Raw genomic sequence first — 17,435 nt, 5'->3', positions numbered from 1 at the left:
AGATGGGAGAGGAGAAAGGCAAGAGAAAGGGGTGTGGTGGTGGGGGGAAGAGTGGAGTGGGGAGAGAAGGGGAGAGGGCTGGAAGGCGGGGAGAAATACTTGCCTGGTGTCTTTCCTGGAAGAATGGACTTCTAGTAGCTGAACAATTAAGAATTAAGAATGCAGCTAAATCCAACATTATCTACTCTTTGCTGCACATTCAACAGCTTCAGACACAACATATGACACTTGCTGCTGCTGCTAAGTCGCTTCAGTCGTGTCCAACTCTGTGCGACCCCATAGACGGCAGCCCACCAGGCTCCCCCGTCCCTGGGATTCTCCAGGCAAGAACACTGGAGTGGGTTGCCATTTCCTTTTCCAATGCATGAAAGTGAAAAGCGAAAGTGAAGTCGCTCAGTCATGTCCGACTCCTAGCAACCCCATGGACTGCAGCCTACCAGGCTTCTCCATCCATGGGATTTTCCAGGCAAGAGTACTGGAGTGGGTTGTCATTGCCTTCTCCGTATGACACTTGAAGCACAAGCAAATGCTATTACCTTATGCCCTCTGTCTTCATCCAGGAATCCCCCGCTACTTGCAGGCTGTGTTTGAGTGTGCAGGAAATCAACTCCCTGTTAACGATGCTTTATCTTTGTCCTATTTCCAGGCTTCCATCTGATGCAAGATGAGTCCCAGGCAAAGCTGCAAGAAAGCTGATGTTTGTCTTTGATGCCACACTTGTCTTTACCACTAAACAGACTCCTCTGCTTAAAAGCACATGCAAAAATGTCAAAAAGATTTTTTTTTCTTTATAAGATACACACATAGGAAAAGCCTGGAAGAGAGTCTCCAAAATGATAGCATTTATCAGGTGGTAAAATTATGGATTTTTTATTTCCCTCTTAAACACTACCTGTTCTTTTGTATTTATCAATAAAAATGTTAATTCACAAGTGCCACCCATTTGGTGGAGAATTCACTTTGAGATATAGAACTGAGAGGTAGAGATTAAGATTTAGATTTTATACTTTTACTTCTGGGGAGGCAGCTTTGGCCAGAAGTGAGGCATGTGAGACACAGGTAGATCTGGGTTGGAGTCCTAATTCTTCCACATATAAGCTGGTTGACCCTGGGCAAGAGACTCAGTGTCTTCAGATATAAAACAGGGAAACTAACTTTTAACTCATAGTGTTTCTGGAGAATTACATCACAGGGGCACACAAACTACTTTGGCTGGTATCTGGCACACAATGGGCCCTCAGTAAACACAGTTGTTATTTTTAGAGCTCAAACATTCCTTAATTCAACCTTCAAAGCAAATATCAAATCTACTATTAGGGAGAGCAGGAGTGGTCACGGACCTGATTTCTGAATATGGCAATTATAGAATGTGTTTCCATTTGCAAACCTCCAATTTGGGTGAAAACTCATTAGTGACAATTATATAGACAAACAGTATTGGTAATACAGGATGTTAAAGCAAAGAGTAAGAAAAGCAGCCTTTCAAATTTATTTACATATTACTTAAGGGGCACTTAGTATTTTCCAGGCCCTCTAGAGATGGGTCTCTGTCCCTAAGAATTTATAGTGTACCTGGAAGAAAAGAAATGAATCTGAGTAGCTATAAAAAGAGACAGAATAGATAAATACCCTGGAAGGCTAAAGAAGGAGGCTTCTATGGAGGACAGTCAGGGGAAGATTCATGGAGGAGGTGGGATTTGAGCTGGGCCTTGAAGGAGGGTGGGGTTTTGACAGGGTGATGTGGGATGGGAATACTCTCGATCACCCCAAAAGCATTTGCAAAGTCAAGCTTCCATCAGCATGAAGTGTCAGTGCTTGTTATTTATTACCAAGGACTATGTTCTTTGAAACATAAAAATTTCAATGCATTATTACAATGGTTCTTAAAACAATAAATATACAAAGAGTATAGTAATGCAAGATGCTTATTTGTTAAACAGTCTATCAAAATTTAAGCATAGTATCATCTCAATTATGGAAAATGCACAGAAAAAAGATGACAAGAAATACTTAAAAATGTTAACGTTTGTTGCACATAGTTATTGAGATTATGGATTTTTTTCCTTCTGTACAGTAGTGTGTGTGTACTAAAATATCAAGAAGGCATTATGCAAATACAGTTTTAATAGCAACTGCCATGACATAAACACTTATGAACTCACTACCCAGTTAAGAAATAAAACATGGCTTTCAGAAGCATTTTGTGCACATATAAGCAAGTAGCACATATCCTTTTTTCTTCCTTCTTGCTTTTTGCACAGATAGTAGCATTTCTCACCTATCTCCTCACCAAATAGCACTTTCTTGTTGCTCTTGTTTAATATACCTCTGCATAGTACTCCATTGCATGGATGAACCAAAATATAATCAACCAATACACTAGTGATGAACCCTTATGTTATTCCATCTCTTTTCTTTCTCTTTTATTTGTTATTGAAGCATAGTTGATTTACTGTCTCTTTTTCTTTTGAAGGCTTTATTTCCTAGTCTTTTCCCTCACTCTTTAAGATTTTTAGTTTTTATTAAACATTTAGAATTTTAATAGGTATTGCCAAGTTGCACACTCCAAAGGTTATAGCAATTTATACTTTATATCCATAATTTATAATTTATATCCATCAAATATATAAAATGCTTGTTTTGCATTATTCAGAAGAGTCAAAATATGGAAATAAGTATCCATGAGTGGATATAGACAATGTGGTATAGATGTAACCAATATAGGTTATTCTCAATCTCTGAAATATTCTTCCATCTAGTGGGCTTTATAGGTTTAGTTTTAAATAACATTTTTGATGATCTAATTATACAAAAGGTAAATGATTGCTAGATAAAATGTATGAAATACAGAAAAGCAAAATAAAACTATTTTAAAAACAACCATAACCCCAACCAGCAACTACCAACTTACAATTTGGGGGGCATTTACTGGTACTACTATAATTTACATTTCTTTTCTTCTCTTTTTTGATACAAATGTGTTAACATACTAGTATATTGTTTCTTAATTTACTTTTTTAAAAAGTTAATAACATATGATGAACATTTTCTATACTATTACTTCTACAATGTCTTAAATACATTAAAACTTTTATTATAAAAATTTGAAATGTAAAAGTGGATAGAATATTAAAATGTCATGATGAACATCTATATATATATCACCTAGATTTAAAAATTATTAACATTTTCTCATTTCAGTTCATTTATTTTGTTTTCTCTGCTGAGTATTTTAACATACTTTCTGGCATTCGTGACATTTTACCTGACATATGTTTTCTAGATTTTAGTAAAACCACTCTTCCTCAGTTCTCTTCTTAATCTAGTATTATTACAAGTGATTTTATATATTTGTATATATATGCACAAACATATATAATTATGTGATGTTACATGTATAATTATGAGATGTTACAATGGCACCCCACTCCAGTACTGTTGCCTGGGGAATTCCATGGACGGAGGAGCCTTGTGGGCTGCAGTCCATGGGGTCGCTAAGAGTCGGACACGACTGAGTGACTTCACTTTCACTTTTCACTTTCATGCATTGGAGAAGGAAATGGCAACCCACTCCAGTGTTCTTGCCTGGAGAATCCCAGGGATGGCAGAGCCTGCTGGGCTGCCGTCTATGGGGTCGCACAGAATCGGACACAACTGAAGCGACTTAGCATAGCATGTTTATTTTGTATGTATATTTCATGTTTATAAAACTACATGATAGAGTTACAACACTTCACTGAGGCAAATAGTGGAACTCGGCAAACTCCTTGTCCTGAGGGACCCAGCACCCTTGTCCTTTCTCTAGGGACCCAACAAAACCACTCAAAGTTGCTGGGAACTTAAAAAAAAACATATTGAAGAGTATATACATCTTTAATATTTTGTCTTTAAATCAACCTCAGCTGTGAGGTAGCCAGGGAAGATATTAATATCCCTATTTTACAGAGCAGAAAAGGCTTCCCAGGTGACTTTGTGGTAAAGAGCCCATCTGCCAGTGCAGGAGATGCAGGAGACATATGTTCCAGATCCCTGCATTGGAAAGATCCCCTGGAGGAGGAAATGGCAACCCACTCCAGTATTCTTGCCTGGAAAATCCCATGGACAGAGAAATCTACCGAGCTATAGCCCATGGGGTTGCAAAGAGTCAGACATGACTGAGCACTAGCAAGCATTGAGGAGAAAACCAAGATTTCATGAAGTTAAAGATTTGCTTTAGGCCATGCACTGATGAACAGAGATGGGATTCTAATTCATCTTCTTACTTCAAAACCAAATATTCTTCCTCTAGGGAGTTTTGCATTTTAAAAGAGAGCTGTAGGAGAGGGGGATGCTTTGTACACAATGATGAACAGGTGGTGTGGGATTCCCGGCTTGGAGGAAGAGATCTGGGGAAAGAACTCCCTTTCCCAAGACCAGTCTCTGCTTGTTTTGCCCAGAATTGGAGGTGGGCATGTGAGGGTCTGCCTTGTGGGAGGAAGCAGTTGAGGGAGATTTTGTAAAGGAAGAACAAAAAGGATTTTGGAATTTTCTGGACACTGGGAAAGAGACATTCCCATCGGTGAGAATTCCAGGTACACCGTGGAACATTGATTTGGGAGTAGTCGTGTTGACCCTTCAAATCCCATCCTTAGTCATTTCCATCTTGCTTACAAGGAACTTTTCACAGCACCTCCCCAGTCTCTCGTAGTCTATCCCTGGGCACTGCACATTCAGCTGAGGGAGTGGAGACGCCAAGCCTAGCTCTGGTGGTGACCTTATCAAGACCTTTCCATCATACTCTCTGGGTCATCGGAAAAGCTTGCTCATTGTGCAAACCAGCCAGTTTCCAGGGAACTCATCAGTGGGCTGGAACTCGGGTATGTGTGACCCTCGGCTGCTCCCAGGGCTTTCCCCTTCCTTCAGCCTACCCTAGGTTCACCTCTGGAAACAGACCAGTTCTCCACAATCACAGCCAGGGTGACAGCAAGGTGTGATGGATGGACAAGGAGCTGCGGAGTGGCAGGGAGCTTGGTCAGGAACCCAAGGCTGTGTTTATGAGAAGGAAGAGGCTGTTTCCTGGAGCAAGCATAATGCAGCTCTAAAAAAGGCAGGGGAAATACATCATGCGAGGGAGCATAACCCTGGGAGGGCCGCTGGGAATCCGAGTACCAGAGAAGCCCAGGCAGGTCAAGGTGCCTCTGACAAGGCCATTTTTATAGGCCATTTGCGTGAGGCTTTGCTGCTGTTCCCTGCAGAGTTGACAGTCACTCAAGGTCTCTGTGGGGAGCTTGCAGGCTAATCTTAGCGGTTGCTTTCCAGACCTTCTCCACTGGCCCTGCTGATGCATTTAGGAAAGAAATAACAGACTCTATTGTTTTAAAAAACTGAAAAAAAGTGACAATTTTGGCTGTTGATTCTCTCATTGCTGTAAATAGTTTGGGAGTATTAGCTCATAGCCTCCTTCTAAACCCAGACCAGAGCGAAAGAACGTTTCCCTGGATTCCTCTGATGGTCAATAGAAGTCTGAAAATGTTTTTTCTCCTAAGAGTATTATAATCTCTGTTTAGCTGTAAGAGTTTTTTTTCCTCTAACTTCCCTGAAGATCCTGCTGGGTTCTGGAGGAGACTCGGGATAGAATGAGCTCTCTGTATTAGTTTCCTATGGCTGCTGTAACAAGCTACCCACCTTGTGGCTTCAAGCAACAGAAATGTATTCACTTACATTTCTGGAGACCAGAAGTGGGAACTGAGTCCTACAGGGCTAATGCCAAGCTTCTGGTAGGGCTGATTCCTTCTGGAGGCTCCAGAGGAGAATCCATTTCTTGCCTCTTCAGTTCTGGTAATTGTCAGCATTTCTTGGCTTTTAGCCACTTCCTTCCCTGGTGGCTCAGCTGGTAAAGAATCCGCCCACAATGTGGGAGACCTGGGTTCTATCCCTGGGTTGGGAAGATCCCCTGGAGAAGGGAAAGGCTACCCACTCCAGTATTCTGGCCTGAAGAATTCCATGGACTATACAGTCCACGGGGTCGCAAAGAGTCAGACCCGACAGAGCGACTTTCACTTTCACCTTCAAAGCCAGAATCATAGCATCTTTTTTCTCTGCATCTACTTACTTCTTTCTGCCTCTGTAGTCCAATCTCCCTCTAACTCTCTCTTGTATTTTTTCAATTATTTTTACTGTGGTGAAATACACTAATACAGTTTACCATCTTAACCATTTTTAAGTGTACAGTTCAGTGGTATTAAATACAATCATAATGTTGGGCGGTCATCACTGCTACCCACCTCCATAGCTCTTTCGTCTGTAAAACTTAAATTCTATACTTATTAAACAATGGCCCATTCTTTTCTTCCCCCCAGCCCCTGGAAATCATTGTAACACTTTTTGTCTCTATGATTTTGTTCACTCCACGTGTCTCATATAAGTGGAATCACACAATATTTAGCTTTATGTGACTGGCTTTCTTGGCTGATATCACTGGCATAATGTCCTCAAAGATCACCCATGTCATAGCATATGTCAGAATTTCCTTCCTTTTTATGGCTGAAGGTATTTAATTCTGTGTATATACCCCATTTTGCTTATCCATTCATCTGTTAATGGACACTTGGGTTACACATTTTAGCTACTGTAAATAATGCTGTGAATAGATGTGTATAAATATCTCTTCGAGAACTTACTTTCAATTCATTTGGGTCTATACCCAGAAGTGAAGTTGCTGGACCATATGGTTAGTTCTATTTATAATTTTCTGAGGAACTACCAGACTGTTTTCTGCAGCAGCTGTACTATTTTACATGCCTTTCCCAGTTTTCCACATCCTTGTCAACACTTGTTCAGTTCAGTTCAGTCGCTCAGTTGTGTCCAACTCTTTGCGACCCCATGAACCTCAGCACGCCAGGCCTCCCTGTCCATCACCAACTCCTGGAGTCCACCCAAACTTATGTCTACTGAGTCGGTGATGCCATCCAACCATCTTATCCTCTGTCGTCCCCTTCTTCTCCTGCCCTCAATCTTTCCCAGCAACAGGGTCTTTTCAAATGAGTCAGCTCTTTGCATCAGGTGGCCAAAGTATTGGAGTTTCAGCTTCAACATCAGTCCTTCCAATGAACACCCAGGACTGATCTCCTTTAGGATGGACTGGTTGGATCTCCTTGCAGGCTAAGGGACTCTCAAGAATCTTCTCCAACACCATAGTTCAAAAGCATCAATTCTTCAGTGCGCAGCTTTCTTTATAGTCCAATTCTCACATCCATACATGACTACTAGAAAAACCATAGCCTTGACTAGATGGACCTTTGTTGACAAAGTAATGTCTCTGCTTTTTAATAGGCTGTCTAGGTTGGTCATAACTTTTCTTCCAAGGAGTAAGCATATACTAACAATCTCTTTAAGAAAATTAGAGGTATCAAGGGAACATTTCATGCAAAGATGGGCTCAATAAAGGGCAGAAATGGTATGGATCTAGCAGAAGCAGAAGATATTAAGAAGAGGTGGCAAGAATAAACAGAAGAACTGTACAAAAAAGATCTTCATGACCAAGATACTCATGATAGTGTCATCACTCACCTAGAGCCAGACATCCTGGAATGTGAAGTCAAGTGGGCCTTAGGAAGCATCACTATGAACAAAGCTAGTGGAGGTGATGGATTTTCAGTTATGCTATTTCAAATCCTGAAAGATGATGCTATGAAAGTGCTGCACTCAATATGCCAGCAAATTTGGAAAACTCAGCAGTGGCCACAGGACTGGAAAAGGTCAGTTTTCATTCCAATCCCAAAGAAAGGCAATGCCAAAAAATGCTCAAACTACCGCACAATTGCACTCATCTCACACGCTAGTAAGTGATGATTAAAATTCTCCAAGCCAGGCTTCAGCAATACGTGAACCGTGTGTGAACTTCCAGATGTTCAAACTGGTTTTAGAAAAGGCAGAGGAACCAGAGATCAAATTGCCAACATCGGCTGGATCATGGAAAAAGCAAGAGAGTTCCAGAAAAACATCTACTTCTGCTTTAATGACTATGCCAAAGCCTTTGACTGTGTGGATCACAATAAACTGGAAAATTCTTAAAGAGATGGGAATACCAGACCACCTGACCTGCCTCTTGAGAAACCTGTATGCAGGTCAGGAAGCAACAGTTAGAACTAGACATGGAACAACAGACTGATTCCAAACAGGAAAAGGAGTACATCAAGACTGTATATTGTCACCCTGCTTATTTAACTTCTATGCAGAGTGCATCCAGCTGGGCTGGATGAAGCACAAGCTGCAATTAAAATTGCCGGGAGAAATATCAATAACCTCAGATATGCAAATGACACCAGCCTTATGGCAGAAAGTGAAGAAGAACTAAAGAGCCTCTTGATGAAAGTGAGAGGAGAGTGAAAAGGTTGGCTTAAAGCTCAACATTCATGCTCGCTTCGGCAGCACATATACTAAAATTGGAACGATACAGAGAAGATTAGCATGGCCCCTGCGCAAGGATGACACGCAAATTCGTGAATCGTTCCATATTTAAAAAAAAAAAAAAAAGCTCAACATTCAGAAAACTAAGATCATGGCATCTGGTCCCATCACTTCATGGGAAATAGATGGGGAAACAGTGGAAACAGTGGCTGACTTTATTTTTCTGGGCTCCAAAATCACTGCAGATGGTGATTGCAGCCATGAAATTAAAAGACGCTTACTCCTTGGAAGGAAAGTTATGACCAACCTAGACAGCCTATTAAAAAGCAGAGACATTACTTTGTCAACAAAGGTCTGTCTAGTCAAGGCTATGGTTTTTCCAGTGGTCATGTATGGATGTGAGAGTTGGACTATAAAGAAAGCTGAGCGCCAAAGAATTGATGCTTTTGAACTGTGGTGTTGGAGAAGATTCTTGAGAGTCCCTTGGCCTGCAAGGAGATCCAACCAGTCCATCCTAAAGGAGATCAGTCCTGAGTGTTCACTGGAAGGACTGATGTTGAAGCTGAAACTCCAATACTTTGGCCACCTGATGCAAAGAGCTGACTCATTTGAAAAGACCCTGATGCTGGGAAAGATTGAGGGCAGGAGGAGAAGGGGACGACAGAGGATAAGATGGTAGGATGGCATCACTGACTCGATGGACATGGGTTTGGGTGGACTCCAGGAGTTGGTGATGGATAGGGAGGCCTGGCATGCTGCGGTTCATGGGGTCACAAAGAGTCGGACATAACTGAGTGACTGAACTGAACTGAACTGAACGCATATATATGGAATTTAGAAAGATGGTAACAATGACCCTATATGTGAGACAGCAAAAGAGACACAGATGTATAGAACAGTCTTTTGGACTCTGTGGGAGAAGGCGAGGGTGGGATGATTTGAGAGAATAGCATTGAAATGTTTATATTATCATATATGAAACAGATCGCCAGTCCAGGTTCTATGCATGATAGAGGGTGCTCAGGGCTGGTGTACTGGGATGACCGTGAGGGACAGGATGGGGAGGGAGGTGGGAGGGAGGTTCAGGATGGGGAACACAAGTACACCCATGGCTGATTCATGTCAATGTATGGCAAAAACCACTACAATATTGTAAAGTAATTAGCCTCCAATTAAAATAAATAAAATAACATTTTAGGTAAATATACCCCAACAATTACCTTTAAAAAAAAAAAGGTGGGGGGGAGAAGCATCTTTTAATTTCATGGCTGCAATCACCATCTGCAGTGATTTTGGAGCCCTCAAAAATAAAGTCTACCACTGTTTCCACTGTTTCCCCATCTATTTGCCATGAAGTGATGCGACCGGGTGCCATGATCTTCGTTTTCTGAATGTTGAGCTTTAAGCCAACTTTTTCACTCTCCTCTTTCACTTTCATCAAGAGGCTCTTTTGTTCTTCTTCACTTTCTGCCATAAGGGTGGTATCATCTGCATATCTGAGGTTATTGATATTTCTCCTTGCAATCTTGATTCCAGCTTGTGCTTCTTCCAGCCCAGCGTTTCTCATGATGTACTCTGCATATAAGTTAAATAAGCAACACTTGTTACTTTCTGTAATTTTGATAGTAGCCCTCTCAATGGATATGAGTGAGGTGGTGTCTCATAGCTTTGATTAGTGTTTCCCCAATGATCACTGCAGTTGAGCACCTTTTCATGTGTTTATTGGCCATTTGTATATCTTCTTCAGAGAAATGTCTATTCAAGTCCTTTTGAACTGAGTTGTTTATTTTTATTTTTGTTGAGTTTCTGCTTTCCTCTTATAGAACACTCGTGATTACATTTACAACCCCTTGCATAATCCAGAGTAATCTCCCCTTTTCAAGATCCTGCAAAATCTCTTTTCCCTTACAGGGTAACTTTCACATGTTTCAGAGATTAGGACCTGGATATTTTGGAGGGCTGTGATCCTATAGTTATAAAAACTGATCACACCCTTTAATAACAAAGGAATTTATCCAGCATTTACTGTGTGCTAAGTACTGTGCTGTGTTTGATTCAGGCACCTTTCTAATTCTTTCACCCTGTGAAGTAGAGACTGCCCTCAACGTGCAGACAATAATGGCTAACACACACTGAATTCTTAGTATGTGCCAAGCTGTTTTCCTGGATTTTAAACGTATTAACTCTTTTCACTCTTACAGCAACCTACGAGGTAGATACTATTATTATCTTTATATTAGTGATGGGGAAACTGAGGCATAGACAGGGTAAGTAATTTGCCTCAGATCTTCTAGTAAAGAGCAAAACTGGAATGTGAAGCTAAGAAAATAGTTACTAAACTTTCTGTCAACCCAGCTTTGTTCTTCATAGCAGAACGTTTACTTGGCTTTGCATTATCTTTATTCCGCTGAAATAAAGCGGAATAAAGAACTGTGGCCTGAGGGTCATCTAGAAGGTCAATTGGAAAAATGTTACTTTTTTTTTTCATTGCCTGGGTATATTCCTTTGCATTCAGTATTGTTTATATCCACTTTGAAATTAAACATTCTTAGAGGAGTAACATATTGTAATTAATACTTCTGTGTGAATAGGTTTACTGGATAGTTTTTATAATAGAAAGAAAAGCATGAACTTGGAGGGTTAAGAAAGGGGAAGCTGGGTGGGGGTCTAGGGTGAAATATCATGAAGGGGATAGAGGAATAATAGGGAATAAAATGACCCAGCTTCTGTCCTGAGAGGATGAGTTCATGATGAGGACAGAAGGTTGGACAGAGGGAGGGAGACAGAGATAACAAATGTACTGGAGTATTTTGAGCCCATTGAAGTCAAGGTTGCTCCAGCTGACCAAAATGAAAGTGTGGAAATGAGTAAACAGTCAGGCATCAGAGCAGGTACCTTACTGGGAAGTAAGGTAGAGAGAAGAGATGATAAAAGGGATTCACTCCATCAGATTTTTTTCAGCCCAATAAAATCACAGTCCATCACTGCTGCTGCTGCTAAGTCACTTCAGTCATGTCCAACCCTCAGCGACCGCATGGACTGCAGCCTTCCAGGCTCCTCCGTCCATGGGATTTTCCAGGCAAGAGCACTGGAGTGGGGTGCCATTGCCTTCTGTGCAGTCCATCACTACAATCTAGTAATTCAAAAGTATTCACTAAGTTCTTACTGTGGGGACTTCCCTGGTGGTCCAGTGGCTAAGAATCCACCTTCCAATTCCAGGGATGCAGGTTTGATCTTTGGTGGGGAAACTAAGATCCCACATGCCACGGGGCAACCAAGCCCATGCAGAAATTACTAAGCTAGAGCACTCTGGAGCCCTCGTGTTGCAACATAAGATCCCGAGCGCCCCAACTAAGACTAAATGCAGCCAAATAAATAAATATTAAAAAAAAAAAAGTTTTTACTGTGTGCTCAGGGCTTTTCAAAGAGCAGCCACTGGAGAGGCTCCCACCATCACGAATACAAACGTGAGGGAATGCTTGGATTGCAAACTGACAACCGCAGGGCCTAACTCTGGAAGTAATATTTTTGCCAGCACACCATTTAAAAAGTGAATTAAGATTTAAAACTTTTTTTTCCCCCCCAAATTTAACCATGCCCCATCCAGCTCACCAGTTCACATTCTATATTGGCAACTTCTCAATTTACTTCATTCATTACTAATCCAGACCCCGAAGGCATGAGTTTGCAACCTTTGGGATAAGAGCTTTTGCCTGCCAAACTTTCAGAATGAAAGCTGTTATGCCAAGGAAAACCTTGCTTACAACCGGCAAAGTAACTCTGGAAGGGCACATATCTGACCCTTTAGCTTCATTTGTCACTAAGGATGGCTTCCCATGTGCCTCTAGTGGTAAAGAACCCACCTGCTAATGCAGGAGACATAAGAGAAGTGAGTTCAATCCTTGTGTTGGGAAGATCCCCTAGAGAAGGGAATGGCAACCCAGTCCAGTATTCTTGCCTGGGAAATCCCATGGACAGAGGAGCCTGGCAGGCTACAGTCCACGAGGTCGCAAAGAGTTGGACATGACTTAGCAACTAAGCAACAAGAACAAGATTAACCTTAGCCTCCATGGGTTCTGTGGCAAAGAAGTTATTTTGGGCCAACACTCATTAGGGGCTAGCAGGGGCTGAGGAATGAACATTATACTAGATGCTTCTGCCAAAAGGGATAGGATGTCAGAGCTAGAAGAGAGCTTACTCATTCATTCAACATTATTGACTGCTAGCATTCTGTTAGGTGCTGGAGTCACAAAAGTACAAGACAAAGTCTCTGCCCTCATGAAACTTATGTCTAATCTCATAGCTACTTGGAAACTGTGTCTGCAGTCCAATGCTTTTTTTTTTTTTTAATATATATTTAGTTATTTGGTTGCACTGAGTCTTAGTTGAGGCATGTGGGATCTAGTTCCCTGACCAGGGATCGAACCTGGGCCCCCTGCATTGGGAGCCCAGAGTTTTAGCTACTGGACTACCAGGGAAGTCCCAGTCCAATGCTTTTATTATGTAGACAATGAAACCAGGATCAGAGTAGGAAAATAGATTGTGTAAGGTCAGATGGCTTGTTAGTGACAAAACCATGGCTGAAAACAAGGTTTGACACTCATTCCCAGAACTTTTCTACTTCCTACCTCCTTCTTAAAGATTTTTTCTGCCTTGATTTTCCACAATGATTCATTCTTCTACTGAGGCAGGTCTTACCAAGGTTACTTTAACTTGACTATCAGTTGAGTCTCCTATCTTAAGGATTGAGCAACTTGTCCCTTATTTATAGAGCAACTTCCCTCCTTTATTTTCACATAATGTTTCTTCTTCCCTCTAAGTTACATTCAAAGACTTCACTATCTACTACGATCATGCTATTCTAAAAATGGTTAAACTCTTGTTAAAATGGGTCATTTTCACAGAATAGTACACTCTGTATGATGCCACTTATATGGAATTCTAAAGAAAGAAATTCTAGTTATATGAAATTCTAGACGACTCTTTGCAACCCTATGGACTGTAGCCCACCAGGCTCCTCTGTCTACAAGACTGGAGAAAAGAGTTGCATATAAATAGTTACCTTGTGTCAGTGGTGAGAATTTACTGCAAAGAGGCATGACAGAATTTTATGGGGTGATGGAAATGTATGTGATCATGGTCAGGACTTCCCTGGTGGTCCTGTGGTTATGACTCCATGCTTCAAATGCAGGTAGTGCAGTTCAATCTCTGGTCAGGGAACTAGGATCCCATATTCTGTGTGGTGCAGCCAAATAAATAAGTAAATATCAGAAAAACAATCAATTAAAAAATCATGGTCATAGTCACACAGGTGTATACACTTGTCAAACTGTAACCTTAGGATAGATGTGTTTTATTGTCTGTAGATTATGCATTAGTAAAGACAGTTTTTGGAAAAGGGAACTTTTTGAAACAAGCTTGTCTCTCTGCTGAGAGGCAGATAGGATCTGCCAGAATAGAGATTTAGGACTTAAAAATGCAGTGACTTAACTAGGACAGGGGATTCTACCCTGGGAGGAAGTGAGACTGGAAAGGTGACTCTGCTCTTTGCTCACTTGGTCTCATTTGCCATGTGCCCGTCATGGTGTATTCATTTTGCTGCAGCGGGTGTGATCCTGGTGTTTCCAGATACTTTAACCGGCTAGGCTGACTTCCAAAAATGTCTATAGAGAGGCGTGTAAGTATGGGCACATCTACTCTATTTTACAGCTGATTTAGGGACTTTTCAAAGCTGAAATTTTATTACACACATGTGATTTTCACCAAGTCAGGTGAGTTGAAACCTTAACTGCTTTTTTAAATTATTATTATTATTGGCCAGAAGTGCCATCTTCTAGTAATTTGCCAAATGACCAACACAAAGGGAAAGGGGAGAAGCACCCATTACCCATCCTCAGGGCCTTTTAGGAAACATGGAGTTGCTTCTTTGGCTACATACATGTGGATCTATCAAACACAGGAGCGGTGATATTGTTGATGTCAAGGGAATGGGCACTATTCAGAAAGAAATGCCCCACAAGTATCCCCATGGCAAAGTTCGAGTAGTTTACAGTGTGAACCATCATGCTGTCGGCATTGCTGTAAACAAACAAGGACAAGATTCTTGCCAAGGGAATTAATGTATGTATTGAACATATTAAGCACTCTAAGAGGCAAGACAGCTTCCTAAAACGTGTGAAGGAAAATGATCAGAAAAAGAAGGGAGCCAAAGAGAGCGATACCTGGGCTCAATTAAAGCTCCACCCAGAGAAGGACATTTGTGAGAACCAATGAGCTCACATGTGAGCTGTTGGAAACTATTCTCTATGAATTCATTGCATCTTAGGCATAAAAAAAAAAAAGAAGAAGAAGAAGATCTTTGTACTGTAAAACAAAAACTAAACTGGAAACCTATTTCATTAAAAAAAAAAAAATCAACTCCACTATTTGTTCTTAGCTCTCTTGTGGATAGAAGACAGAAACTGAATTTTAGGTTCATCACAGTTTAATCTCCCTCCCCTTGGGGTACTGGGCTGGAGATTTTCCTGGGATTTTGAACCAGTGTATCAACCTGCAATAAGCCCAGCCTTTTTCATATCTCCAAATACGATGTCTGTGAGCATGTGTGAGCGCATGCTTATGGTTGGTGGCCTTGTCTCTTCTATCAACTTGGAATCACCTCCAAACTCCTGAAAGTGAGAAGTTATGTTCATTTTTACAATAATACGAGTATATACAGTGGTCTCTGTGGTTACCTGATAACTTGTGAATGTTTCATTTCCTCTGCAAATTGTAATAATAATTTAATTTTTAAAGGGCTCAGTAAAAAACACCTGACGTGCAAATCTCCCCACAGAAGGACCACAGAGCCAGTGAAAGCATTCCAGTGTAACATTTAGTTCACTGAAGTTACCCAGTTCTTCTCCAGCCTTACACTGTCCTGTGTGTGATAAACATACTATTTGGGGGAGTGATACATATAAGGCTTAATCCTAACAAAGTATTTGATTTGCTACCACTTGATACAACCCATGGTACTTTCTTTTTTTTCCCCATGGTACTTTCACATGGATTATCCTCATAACCAGCCTGGGACATTATTGGACTGATATTATTATCCCCGTTTCATTGATGAAAAGCCAGGGCTCAGAGAGGATATGAGATTTGCCCAAGGTTATACCATGAATCAGCAGCAGAACTGAAACAGGACCAAGAGCCATGGACAACCAACAAGAACAGAAAACCTGTAGCCTTGTCATAAAAGGATTCATTGGACAAATATAGGAGGAAGGCAGTCACAATTTATTAAGTACCTACTATGTGCCAGGCAGTGTGAGAGGTGCTTTATGCGTATCACCTCATTCAAGGTCAAAGAAAATGTGTGGAATTGTAATTCTGCGTGTGTGGGGGAATGACTATTGTCTCATTTTACAGAAAAGGAAATCATAAGAATATCCCAGAATATTTAAATGACTAAGCCCTAGTTATTCCTTAACCTCAACTTCAGTCTCTACTTCTTCTCCTCAGCCTCTGACTTCTCTACTGATCACCATTTTCACTTCATCTTCAACTTCATTCTCAATTTCAACCTCATTCTTTTTTTTTTTTTAACCTCATTCTTAATTTCATCTTCCCTTCCGCATGATCAGGGAGAATCAGTCTCAATAAATGGTTGTTGGTGATAAGGAATTTCATGTTTCCTGAGTAACTCCACCTAGGCTCCAACTTGCCAGCACAATTTCTGACACACCATCTTTCTCACGCCAGTCTGTAAATAATTGTTTTCAAATATTTCTGTGGAATAAGCTTGCGTATTATTTCCTTCGTTAATTTGTAACCTCCCTCAGGACAGGAATTATGGTTATATTTTGCTCTCTAGTCTAAGAAGCTAGTGTAGTTATTTTTGGATTGTGGGAAGGTAATATATGTTTTTTCCCAGTGATGACAATTTCACTCACATTGGGTACGCAGGCTTTCTTCACTGATTATTCTTTTGCTTTCTGTGTTGGTTCCAAAGATTTATCATTTTTTCGTATTTTCACACTATATTATTTACTACTATCATTAGATTGTACTCACTGTATTTATTTATTCATTCAACAAACATTATGCTAGATAACAGGAATAAAAAAGAGTTAAGATACAATCACAGACTTCAAGTCTTGAAGGATCAACTAAGCTTTTTTCATTTTGAATACATTTTATTTGTGCTAGCTTTGTGGTTTTGCAATTAGCAATCTGAATAAAAAGAATAGCCATAATTTTGTAAAAAAAAAATTATTGGCTTATTCTTGCAAGGACAAGAGAGCAGATTTTGAGGTTTTAATATGATTCTTTTCAAATGGTCTTTAGCCACAATATGGCTGAATTTTCTCTTCAATTTGTCATACCTTGCATTTCTCTAGTGTTGAACCAGCTTCTCTGAGTTATTTCCTTTTTATGAGAAAGGATCTTACATTACTTTAAAGGGGCCCCCAAGAAGTAGTAAGAGGCCAAAGAAACATTAGGAACCCCTTTACAAAAAAAATGAGATACTTTCATGATTCAGAGTCTTTACCATGTAAGGAGATTTATTTATTGTCTTGGAATACTCCATCCAAAAATAATTGTAAGATGTCCATGGTCAGAGAATAACACAGACTGGAGTCACAGGAATTCTAGCTGGATGGAAGCTTGGTGAAATACAGTGTAGGGACACAGCCTGCCCTTTGTTCTCAGTGTGTTAATTTAGATTTTGAGGATAGATCCATGAGTGAAGGAAAAGAAAGGTACAGGATTCCTTTTCCTAGAAACATCTATTAGGAAGACACTTTGATACAGCTTTTAGAAGACATCCAACTAGATAAGCATCATTTTATTTCTAAGAGCATAAAAAATAAATTTCAAAGAGCATTCTCCCTACATATTGCATCCATCAATGGAATTATCTGCTCATATGCTCACTGTCATATTTTCCATTGTCCAACGTGGTTCACTATAGTGGTTTTGCAGTATAGACAAGAGCAATAAATAGAAGAATGGGGCCTTGGATATATTCTATGGTACAGTGCAGGTAAGAAGTTGGTGAG

General features: G+C 40.4%; 1 non-coding gene and 1 pseudogene across 1 annotated transcript; both read left to right on the top strand.

Annotated features, from left to right (window-relative positions):
- Positions 1-8,393: 8,393 nt before the first annotated feature.
- On the top strand, positions 8,394-8,500 carry LOC112581663. The gene has a single exon (XR_003106283.2). It is a non-coding gene; the product is annotated as a U6 spliceosomal RNA (small nuclear RNA).
- A 5,736-nt stretch (positions 8,501-14,236) lies between these two features.
- On the top strand, positions 14,237-15,160 carry LOC123331439 (annotated as a pseudogene).
- Positions 15,161-17,435: the final 2,275 nt, after the last annotated feature.

The sequence above is a fragment of the Bubalus bubalis genome, chromosome 23, assembly GCF_019923935.1.
Source record: "Bubalus bubalis isolate 160015118507 breed Murrah chromosome 23, NDDB_SH_1, whole genome shotgun sequence".
NCBI lineage: Eukaryota > Metazoa > Chordata > Mammalia > Artiodactyla > Bovidae > Bubalus > Bubalus bubalis.
The sequence above is the reverse complement of the archived record's forward strand: the minus strand, read 5'-3'. Positions and strand labels throughout refer to the sequence as shown.